Source organism: Rhinoderma darwinii, chromosome 1, assembly GCF_050947455.1.
Source record: "Rhinoderma darwinii isolate aRhiDar2 chromosome 1, aRhiDar2.hap1, whole genome shotgun sequence".
Lineage (NCBI taxonomy): Eukaryota > Metazoa > Chordata > Amphibia > Anura > Rhinodermatidae > Rhinoderma > Rhinoderma darwinii.
Genome location: NC_134687.1, coordinates 504339246 through 504351481, shown reverse-complemented (window position 1 = coordinate 504351481; position 12236 = coordinate 504339246). Strand labels below are relative to the sequence as shown.

The 12236-nt window shown below is 38.8% G+C and overlaps 1 long non-coding RNA gene across 1 annotated transcript in view; it reads right to left on the bottom strand.

The window, feature by feature from the left end:
- LOC142744318 (uncharacterized) overlaps positions 1-12236 on the bottom strand; it is a 69251-nt gene that overhangs the window by 30995 nt on the left and 26020 nt on the right. The window contains exon 2 of the long non-coding RNA XR_012881661.1: positions 5135-5227. This is a non-coding gene — a long non-coding RNA (uncharacterized LOC142744318). The remainder of the gene's footprint in view (positions 1-5134; positions 5228-12236) is intronic.

Below are 12236 nucleotides of genomic sequence, written 5' to 3'. Positions count from 1 at the left end.
TACTAAGCAGCGACCCCCTCATAAATAGTAGTGAGAGTGGATGTTCATCAGTATTATGCACCTGTGCAATCTCCCTCTATGTAACAACATGCTGAAGGTATGAAAAATGCCAAAACTTCAGCATTCTATGTTTTGATAAAAATGGCACTGACCCAAATACCTTGCTGGACAGTTGAGATATCTCCGTTATTGGGTACAAGATTCAATACTCTGAGCACCACTTATCCCATTTTCTTTATATATATATAATTGTATAGTTTTATTTGGGTATAAATATAAGGATGCCATACTACTTGCATTTTCTCCTTACTGCATATACTGTACAATGTAATTAATGTTGTTGTATTGCTACTTTTATTGTATGTCTCTGTATTATGTTTCTGTATTTTATGTACACTGTACAAACAAGCCAAAACATTTTGTAGATATTGTAATTTATTTACCTTTTATAAACTAATTAAAAAAATATTGGTGCTCATCCAAAAAAAGCCAATAAAATTCCATAAACTAAAACACTGTGTGTGTGTGTAGACAGTCTCACATTTTGCTATAAATGCACAACAAACATCTGACTGCGGCATTTTAGCCCAGACCATAAAAACTGCAAAATATTGAATTTGGAAAAAAAAAAGAAAACCTGACATTGTTTATGGAATTTCAGGACATAAATCAATTAGCATAACTATATTATTTTCAGACATTTATAAGTGTCTAGAGTTAAAGGTTAACATAAAGATATGATACAAGGTCTTGATGCCTGGGGGTCCAGGTGCTGGGAGCCCCACCGATTGCTCGAATGCAGGGGTATGATCACGGTACTGCATATATTTCCTATCGAATAATTGTCTATACATACACATATATATGCAGTGAAGGAAATAAGTATTTGATCCTTTGCTGATTTTGTAAGTTTGCCCACTGTCAAAGACATGAACAGTCTAGAATTTTTAGGCTAGGTTAATTTTACCAGTGAGAGATAGATTATATAAAAATAAAAACAGAAAATCACATAGTCAAAATTATATATATTTATTTGCATTGTGCACAGAGAAATAAGTATTTGATCCCTTTGGCAAACAAGACTTAATACTTGGTGGCAAAACCCTTGTTGGCAAGCACAGCAGTCAGACGGTTTTTGTAGTTGATGATGAGGTTTGCACACATGTTAGATGGAATTTTGGCCCACTCCTCTTTGCAGATCATCTGTAAATCATTAAGATTTCGAGGCTGTCGCTTGGCAACTCGGAGCTTCAGCTCCCTCCATAAGTTTTCAATGGGATTAAGGTCTGGAGACTGGCTAGGTCACTCCATGATCTTAATGTGCTTCTTTTTGAGCCACTCCTTTGTTGCCTTGGCTGTATGTTTCGGGTCATTGTCGTGATGGAAGACCCAGCCACGAGCCATTTTTAATGTCCTGGTGGAGGGAAGGAGGTTGTGACTCAGGATTTGACGGTACATGGCTCCATCCATTCTCTTATTGATGCGGTGAAGTAGTCCTGTGCCCTTAGCAGAGAAACACCCCCAAAACATAATGTTTCCACCTCCATGCTTGACAGTGGGGACGGTGTTCTTTGGGTCATAGGCAGCATTTCTCTTTCTCCAAACACGGCGAGTTGAGTTAATGCCAAAGAGCTCAATTTTAGTCTCATCTGACCACAGCACCTTCTCCCAATCACTCTCAGAATCATCCAGATGTTCATTTGCAAACTTCAGACGGGCCTGTACATGTGCCTTCTTGAGCAGGGGGACCTTGCGGGCACTGCAGGATTTTAATCCATTACGGCGTAATGTGTAACCAATGGTTTTCTTGGTGACTGTGGTCCCAGCTGCCTTGAGATCATTAACAAGTTCCCCCCGTGTAGTTTTCGGCTGAGCTCTCACCTTCCTCAGGATCAAGGATACCCCACGAGGTGAGATTTTGCATGGAGCCCAAGATCGATGTCGATTGACAGTCATTTTGTATGTCTTCCATTTTCTTACTATTGCACCAACAGTTGTCTCCTTCTCACCCAGCGTCTTACTTATGGTTTTGTAGCCCATTCCAGCCTTGTGCAGGTCTATGATCTTGTCCCTGACATCCTTAGAAAGCTCTTTGGTCTTGCCCATGTTGTAGAGGTTAGAGTCAGAATGATTAATTTAGTCTGTGGACAGGAGTCTTTTATACAGGTGACCATTTAAGACAGCTGTCTTTAATGCAGGCACCAAGTTGATTTGGAGCGTGTAACTGGTCTGGAGGAGGCTGAACTCTTAATGGTTGGTAGGGGATCAAATACTTATTTCTCTGTGCACAATGCAAATAAATATATATAATTTTGACAATGTGATTTATTTTTTTTTTTTATATATAATCTATCTCTCACTGGTAAAATTAATCTAGCCTAAAAATTCTAGACTGTTCATGACTTTGACAGTGGGCAAACTTACAAAATCAGCAAGGGATCAAATACTTATTTCCTTCACTGTATATTTATATATATATATATATATATATATACATATATATATATATATATATATATACATATATATATATATATATATATATATATATATATATATATATATATATATATATACACAGTATCTATATATATTTAGTGACTGAACCATGGCAAGCATTCAGTGCATGCCTAGATACATGCTGCAGAATCTTCAACATTTGTGCATGTGCTTCCAGCGCCGATGCAGAAGAGCAGGCAAGCAGAGAGGCGGTCACATGGCCCAATGACCTGATGGCTGCCATCTTTGAGCTATGGACAGGATAATCCCGCCGGCCTCTGTTTATTAAGTCATTCCAGGGGGAACAGTAGGCCAAGGAGTGCAGGGGTGAGTGATGTGGGTATTTACAGTTGCCTGTACCGGAGCACAGCAATTTATGGCTTTTTATACATTTCATTGGAAAGTGGTCAATCCCTACAATGTTACTGTAAATTTAATCCCTTTTTTTTAGATTGATTTGTAATGTTAGTATAGGGACTCGCAAGACAATAAGGACCCTTTCCGCGGGTTGCAAGCTTTGCATATTTTGGCAAAAATATTGACTAATAACGTACGTTTATAATTTTTGCAGGATGCAATATGGCCATGTGATGTTGGGGAGAATGGGGTGTCAGTGTTTCTGTTGGTGCACTTAAAATGTGCTGGGCAACTTGTCTATTCTAATAGTATGAAAGTGACTAATAGGTGCCTACCCAGCATGGTGCATAACACCTAACCTTATGACTGGCACTTTATGGAAGCCTTCTCTGTGTGCAATATTAATACTAAGAAGCCACCTCCCTCATGGATGATAGGTGTGAGAGTGGCTGTTCATCAGTATTCTGCACATGTGCCTTCTCCATCATATAACATTGTGACTTGTCTGTGCCCAGCTGGGTACTGGTGTATAACCTGCCCTTATATTAGTAGTATGGCCCTATTCTGAGATTTACAGTTAAGGTTACCAATGATGCACAGTTTTAAAATATCCACATATAGTATAACTGAGCATATGCTTCAATGAAATATAGGCTGCTGCAGGGCCATATTCACAGCTAATGCAGTCCTAAGCATTAAGGATTAATTCTACACTGTTGCTCTTATTTTTCTTGTTTTTTTTTTTGTGTAATGATATTATATACTAATAATACTGTTGCTATATGCTTACTTATAGTCCTGCACATTGCCTGGGATCCAGAGAAGCATAGGCTTTATTGCTGAGCTTCTAAATACTGCAGTTTTGTATACATTTTACTGAATTAAAATGTGAAACCATGCAACATGTTTATTATATTATGCTGATATTACATGTTATTCCTCTTTCCCTAGTATTTTTCTTTATCTCAATGCTTTTAGCATACACAAGAAAATTGGAAGACCTTAAATGATAGCATTTTATTGCCAAGAGCTTTGTTGAATGCAGAAATACATTAAACTGTCACATCCTTTCTATTTTTCTAAATGCATTTTCTTAAAGCATTGCTGGTAGAAAGCCAACTTAATTTCCATTCTTACTGTACAAGCTGTATTTTTTTCAATAAGAGTTTGTAATTAATAAAATCTTTCTCAATAAACACATTCACTCAGCTGACAAGCTCAGGTTAAACATTGCAGGAGCTCACTTAAATGATTAGATTACAATTTGTTTCTATGGTTACTTAAGCAATTCAAAACTTTGCTTGGCTCACGCTGCTACAAATGTTCTTGGCAGAATGTAAATGGATCACTTTATAAATGCCAAAAAGTATTGGTTAAATTTAAACAGCCAATGCAGTTAAATCATACATAAGAGAGAGGGGGCCCCAGAGCTGAGATGGCCCCCCATTATGGTGCAGGGCTTTGCTACTTGAGACAGAAGGGTCCTGTGTTTGCTTCCCCCTCAAAAAATTATTTTGGGTCAATCCTCACTTATTTGCATTCAATGCATAAAGTACTGAGAGGAGAGTCCCGTACAGGTCCTCACCCCCCAATAGCAAAGGGATGGGACCAACTAGGGCTCTCCAATGGCCCCAAAGCATCCACTATGGTGTGTACACACTTGTAAGCACTGTTGCCTTGCATCACTGGGGACCTAGGTTTGAGCCAACCTGTTGCAAGGTCTGTATGGAGTCTATGTTCTTCTCAAGCATATAATATTTTCGACCGTGGGTCCAATAGCGTATGCGACCACGTAACGGGATGTCACATTAACAAACGTCATAGAGGTTAAATGATTTCTCAGGTTCAATGGAAACGGACAGCGGGGGACAAAGGAATATTTCAAAAGGTACAGTAAGTATATGCCATCGTATTATTTTAGACCATGGCCGTTATTGGAGTATGCGGCCATGTGATGTGATATTAGATGGCCAAGTATGACAAAAGCTGCAGGTGTTTCAGGGATCAATGGAGAACGATGGTGAAGAAAAGAACGATTACAGAATGTAAGTATACTGCAGTTTATTATATCATGCTCAACAGGTTTTGTCAAAGTTTTTAAAAACAAAACAAAAAGACAAGTCCTTTATATAAACATTTTATGGTTTCAATTGCTGTCCGTTGTTTGACTCCATAATTGAAAAGTTCTTTTTACAACAGCAAATAATATACCGTACTATAATGTAGAAAAAGTACGCAATGAGATTTAGAACCAACATGATATCATTACTATACATACCTGGGAACACAGCTTTATTTTGCTTCCTGATGAGGTTTTACCTCCAATTTGTAGTACATTTTGGCACTGCATGATTCATTTGATATCCTGGAGCTGAAGAGGAGGATGGAAACTATATTAATATTACATATAGAAGATTATTATTTTCAGGAAAGGCACTATTAGAAGATTTAAGAGAGAAATTGTTAATATTTATATTATTATGCCATAAATGTTAAAGTAATTTGTACATATAAATGCCATAGATTGTACAAAAGTAAACAATAAATTTGATCTTTCGCTATATAGAGGTTCTAATCTAGGATAAGGCATTATCTATATTATTAGTTTACCAATTAAATATAGAGAACTAACCTTTTTCATAGCACTATACATTGAATGTATCACTCACATTAGTAACTATTTGTCAAAATTGGGACTCACAGTCTAATTTTCCTATCACAAGTATGCCCAAACTAGAATCATATTAGAAGACATTGAAGTCAATTAACTTACCACTATGGTTCTGTGTGGGAGGAATTATACTTGAATATGGAGAGGTCGTATGATCTGCATGCAAATGTCCATACTAGCATTTGTTACATGTACTGTATTTTTCAGACTATAAGACGCACCTGACTATAAGACGCACCCAGGTTTTAGACAACAGAAAATAGGAAAAAAAACCAACATATTTTACTTCTTTTACAAAGAAAAAACTATTGGTTAAAAAAATAATTTGTTCAGTTTCACCACATTCTGAAAATCGTTTTAGCGGTGTAAGGGCTTATTTTTTGCGGGATTTAAACTGTTCACTGCGTGAGTCAAATAATGCTATATTGTAATAGTTTTGGACTTTTACGGATGCAGCGATACCAATTTTTAAATTATTTTTTTATTTTTACATTGTGCTTGAGGAAAAATGGGAAGTGTTTTTTTTAAACTTTACATTTTTTTTTACACACCTGAAAATGTATTTAACTTTTTTTTTACACACATTTTATTAGTTCTCCTAGGGGACTTGAACTAGCGATCATTTGATCATTTGATCGCTTGTACAATACACTGCAATACATGGATGAGTTACGGAAACCGCATAACTCGCTGAGCTACGCTATTTCCGTAACTCCCATAGTAGTGAATGGCAGTTATAGAAGCAGCGTAGCATGCTACTCTGTTTCCGTAACTACTATTCAGTTCTATGAGAGTTGCGGAAATAGCGTTGCTCAGCGAGTTACACTGTTTGCGTTACTCGACCATGTAACCAGGAAGTGAAGTGGCCGGAAGACAGTGGAGTCGGGTGAGATAGAACGGGGCTTAGGGGGCCCCGTTCTAGAGATAGATGCGGGTCCCAGAGGTGAGACCCACATCTATCTGACATTTATGACATATCCTGTGGGTATGTCATAAATGCCCTTCATAGGAAAACCAATATAAATGCCGCGGTTGCTATTGACCGCGGCATTTAACTAGCTAAACGGTCAGGAACAGCGCCATCACTGTTCCTAGCTGTTAGTGCAGCGTGTCAGAAGCTGACACCTGCAGTGTATGGAGCGGACTCAGCGTGTGAGCCCGCTCTATACATCATCCCCTACCCGCTCGATGATGTGCTGGCACATCACGGGTCGGGAAGGGGTTAAGTAAGGAGCGGTCAGGGGGCCCGGTACCGCTGGGTCCTCTGACTGTCAACTATATGACGCAGGGACATTTTAGCAAGGTTTATTCTTGCTAAAAACTGCGTCTTATAGTCCGAAAAATACGATACTGTATTTTGTAAAAAACAGTTTCTTTGTTAGTAGAGATTCTTTGAAGAAGTGAAGCAATTTCTATGAAAACTAGGCCACAATTGTACACTATGTCTTTTAATTCTGTGATACAACCAGATTTCAGAAATTGCTTTAACCCCTTAATGACCAGCCTATTTTTTTTACGTTTTTCTATCGTCTCATTCAAAGAGCTATAACTTTTTTATTTTTGCGTCGACATAGCTGTATAAGGTCTTGTTTTGTGTTTTTTAATAGCACCATTTTGGGGTACATAGAATTTATTGATTAACTTTTATAAAATATTTTTTTGGGGGGGAAAAGAAAAAAAACAGCAATTTCGCCACACTTTTTTGCATCATAAATTTACCATGTGGTAAAAATAATACAATAGCTTTATTCAGCGGGTTGTTACGATGACAAAGATACCAAATTTATATAGATTTTTTATGTTTTACTACTTTTACACAGTAAAAACACTTTTTTTCCAAATCATTTGTTTTTGTGTCTCCATATTTGAAAAGCCATAACTTTTTTATTTTTCTGCCGATGCAGTTGTATGAGGGCATTTTTTTGGCAGGACGACTTGTAGTTTTTATTGGTAGCATTTTGAAGTAGATGTGACTTTTTGATCACTTTAAATAAAAAAAAATTTGTAGGCAGAATTAACGGAAAACATAAATTTTCGCATTGTTTTTTATTTTATTTTTTACGGCACTCACTGTGCGGATTAAATAATGTAATAACTTTATAGTTGGGGTCGTTACAGATGTGGCAATACCAAATATGTGTAACATTTTTCCTTTTTTTTTTTAATAATAAATCATTTTGTATGGGGAAAAAGTCGGTTTTTCATTTTCTTTTCACTTATTTTTATTAAACTTTTTTTTTTACTAGTCCCACTAGGGGACTTCACTATGCGATCCTCCGATCGCTTTTATAATACACTGCAATACTTTTGTATTGCAGTGTATTACTGCATGTCCTTGTAAAACGGACAGGCATCTGCTAGGCCATGCCTCTGGCAGTCACTAACGGGTTAGAACTGATGCAAGAATAAATTGTTTTTCTAACACCTACAAAATAAAAAACATCTAACCAAAAACCACACAAAACCACACTAAAGTAACCTAGTTCTATTTCTGTATGCCAATATCTGATGCCTGCAACCTCTCTGTCAACACTTCCTGTCCTTCTTCTGTGGCAGTTTAGTGTGCGGTTCCAAGTCTCTTTTCAAATAGTGGTTATTAGTGTATTGACATTGCTAATGACAACAATGCTTAACCAACTTATAGAACATGAAGTACTTTTTATGGGGACACTTAATCAGAGAAGATGCAGCCGCTGGAGCTGTAAATTCATAGTTACATAGGTTGAAAAAAGACGCAAGTTCATTAAGTTCATCCTTTCTCAATAAATTACACGTTATTTATTGCTAGATTAGTTATAATCCTTAACGCCATTTGTCAGTAAATAATCCTCTATCCTTTTTTAAATGCTGACATAGTATCTACCATTACTACCTCTTGGGGTAGGGCATTCCAAAGTTTGACTACTCTAACTGTAAAGAACCCTTTCCTATATTAAGGTCCAAAATGTATTTGTTCTACACACAATAAATGTCCCATGGTCCTTTGTAAAGTTCTTGGAAAGAGCAAATCATGTGCTAGTTCTTTCCACTGACCACACAAATACTTATACATGTTAAAGAGGCTCTGTCACCACATTATAAGTTCCCTATCTCCTACATAAGGAGATGGGTGCTATAATGTAGGTGACAGCAGTGCTTTTTATTTGAAAAAATGATCTGTTTTCACCACTTTATTAGCGATTTTAGATTTATGCTAATGAGTTGCTTAAGATCAAGTGGGCGTTGTACAGAGGAGTGTATGACGCTGACCAATCAGTGTCATGCACTCCTCTCCATTCATTTAGTCAGCGCATAGGGATCCTTTTAGATCGCTATGTGCTGTTTTATACTAACACATTAACAATACTGAAGTGTTTACACAGTGAATAGACATTCCACGGGATGTCTATTCACAATCTGTGCACTTCGTTACTGTTTCTGTAGTAGTCACAGCAGAGCAAAGCGTAATCTCGTTGTAACCGGTCATCTACAGCGTAATCTCGCGAGATTAAGCTTGCTCTGCTGTAAGTGCCACAGAAACAGTAATGAAGTGCACAGATTGTGAATAGACATCCCGTGGAATGTCTATTCACTGTGTAAACACTTCAGTATTGTTAATGTGTTAGTATAAGACAGCACATAGCGATCTAAAAGGATCCCTATGCGCTGACTAAATGAATGGAGAGGAGTGAATGATGCTGATTGGTCAGCGTCATACACTGCTCTGTACAACACCCACTTGGTCTAAAGTAAAAACACGCCCAGTTGGGCATTAAGCAACTCATTAGCATAAATCTAAAATCGCTAATAAAGTGGTGAAAACAGATCGTTATTTTTAAATAAAAAGCACTGCTGTCACCTACATTACAGCGCCGATCTCCTTATATAGGAGATAGTGCACTTATAATGTGGTGACAGTGCTTCTTTAAGATCACCCCTAAGGCATCTTTTTTCAAAGCTGAACAAGCCCAATTTATCTAGCCTTTCATTGTAAGAGAGACCTCCCATCCCATTTAATAATCTAGTTGCCCGCTTTTGAAAATTATCCAGCTCTCCAATATTATTTTTACAATGTGGAGCCCAAAACTGAATTCCATATTCAAGATGTGGCCTTAAAAGAGATTTATAGAGGTGTAATATTACATTTGAATCACAGGTTTTTATGCTTTTGCAGCTGCATCTTGACATTGAGTACTTCTGCTTAGCTTACTTGTAACCAGATACCCTGGTCCTTTTCTTGTTCAGTTATTCGCTGTTTTATTCTGTTTAATATATATGTCTTATTGTGGCCTAGGTGTATTGGTCCACATTTATCAACATTAAAATTAATTTGTCATGTTTTGCCCATGTTGACAGCTGATCTAGGTATTATTGTAATATTTTACAATCAAGCTGAGTTTTAATTATCTTACCAATCATGCACAGATATCTCTGCAAAATAATAAACTAAAAAAATTGTTCTGCATTATGCTCTTTATTTGTGACACATAGTTGATGGACAAATAAACATTTTGTCAATGATACCAGATCATGTTTGTAATAGAGGAGGATGGAATATCCTCAAGGTGACTGTTTTCATGACAAATTTTTTCACATTTACAATATATATATTGTATTAAATAACAGAAAGGATGAACTTTTGCTTAGTAAACTATATTAATCGAAAAAACCTAATTAAAATTTACAGCAAAACCGCAACCAAATGGCACGTCTAAACACACCCTAAGTTTTTTGTTTTTCGTAAGTTAATATTACATATTGTTTATATTCTGATTTTGAGAATGACAACACATAGGCCCCATGCACACAGCCGTAATTTTGATCCGCAATTATGGACCGTAATTGCGGATCAAAGTATGGACCCATTCATTTCTATTGCCCACTGACACCTTCCCATATACTTAAGGGACAGTGACCAGACCGTAGAAATGACCCACAAAAAATAGTACATGTTCTATTTTTTTATTTTACAGACCATACTACAATACTTTATAATTGGAGCACGGCCCGCAAATTCTGGTGACTGTCTGCAGCTGTACGCGGCCGACCATGCCTTTAATCATTGGTCGTGATTATGGGCACAGCCGTGTGCAGGGGGCCATAGAGGGCACAATACATTACTTTGTGCAGGTATATTTATCAAGAATCATGAAATGCAGCCAGCAAAAATTGGGTTGGTCTATAAAAATTAAGAACATTAGTTGACGTTCAAAGTCTGTAAAATAGTTGTGGAAATAACACATTTTATGGAGCCTGAGAGATGTTAAAAGTATGATTTGGTAGAGTTGAGAAAACAGGAACAGCAGTTAACGGCTGCAAAGCCTCAGGGTTTTACTGTGGGATATTATGAGGTGAGCAGAGGATAAAAGTATTTTTTTCTACAACTAGCATTCAGAATTCAAGGTCAGGATGACATAAATTGTGGAGATTTTTAGTGGCTAACCTGTTCTAAACTGAATCTAATTTAACATTTGTCCTTGCATTACAACATCAATTGGTTCTGGGACGACCATTGTATGTTGAAACCATAACCCTATGAAAAACTGGTTCCGACGCCCCAAAAATGTCCACCTGAAATGATAAAAAAGGTGGATTGAAGACAAATAAGCACAAACATACAAATAAAGAATGTATTGTAAGTGTAAACCCGATGCCCGTGGCTCTCACTCACCCCAGCGGCCGCCAGCTTGCTTGTCCTCATCGCCGGCGTGTCCCTGCCCCAGAATGCCAGCACGCTCTGCTCTCTCCTCCTCTGGCCTGTGCCCGTATGGTGCGCGCTCATCCCAGTTCTGAAAGGACCAGCGCGTGCACAGGAATATTGCTCCAAACCTACCCCAGCACACCTGTACTACTTACAGAACTCTGCCCACTTCTTCAGTGCCTGAGCAATGTTGTCTCTAATCCAGTGTTAGTCTGTGAAGGTATCCTGTTCCCTGAAACCTGTGTCCATGACTATCCTGTATCCTAAGTCCAATGTCCGTCACCAGTCCTGTATCCGTGTTCAGTCCTGAGTCCAGCGTCCGTGACCAGTCCAGCACAATCCAGCTTCCAGTAATCCAGCACTCGCCTGCTTCCAGTAATCCAGCACCAGCGTGCTTCCTGTAAGGGTCCGTTCACATATGTCCGGCGTCCGCTTCGGCTTACCTCCAGCGTGTTTAAGAAAAGCCGGAGGCAAACTGATGCTAGAACGGATCCCATAGTTTTCTATGTGATCTGTTCTGGCACGAAGGACATCAGTTGTGGCGCTGCACGGTGCTGGACCTCCCTGGGAGCCGGATCTAAAAACGTTACCTGCAGCGTTTTCAGATCTGGCTCAAAGGGAGGTCCGGCGCCGTATCCAATCTATTTTAATGGTGGCCGGATGAACACCGGGTGCTGCCTCATCCACCTTCTGGCAGCACCCAGCGGGAAGGTGGATGTGGGCTAGGAGCGGAATCCCCGGTCATAGCATTGCTGGGGATTCCGCTCCAGGCGGAGACCCTGACGTATACCCTCCCACCCAGGACCGGCCTTAGGGGTGTGCGACCTATGCCATTGCACATGGTGCACCATCCCAGCAGGTGAAAGGGGGCACTGCGCTGGCTCCCTTCCTCTGCTTGTTTCAGAAGTGCCCGGTCCCTGCGACTCAGCAGTCGCCTTTCTGCCCGGCCGCTTCTTCACTCAGTGGCATCACTGCCACTGTAGCAGCCATAGTGGCTGCTAGCGTGACACTGGGCATGAGGGCGCCCGT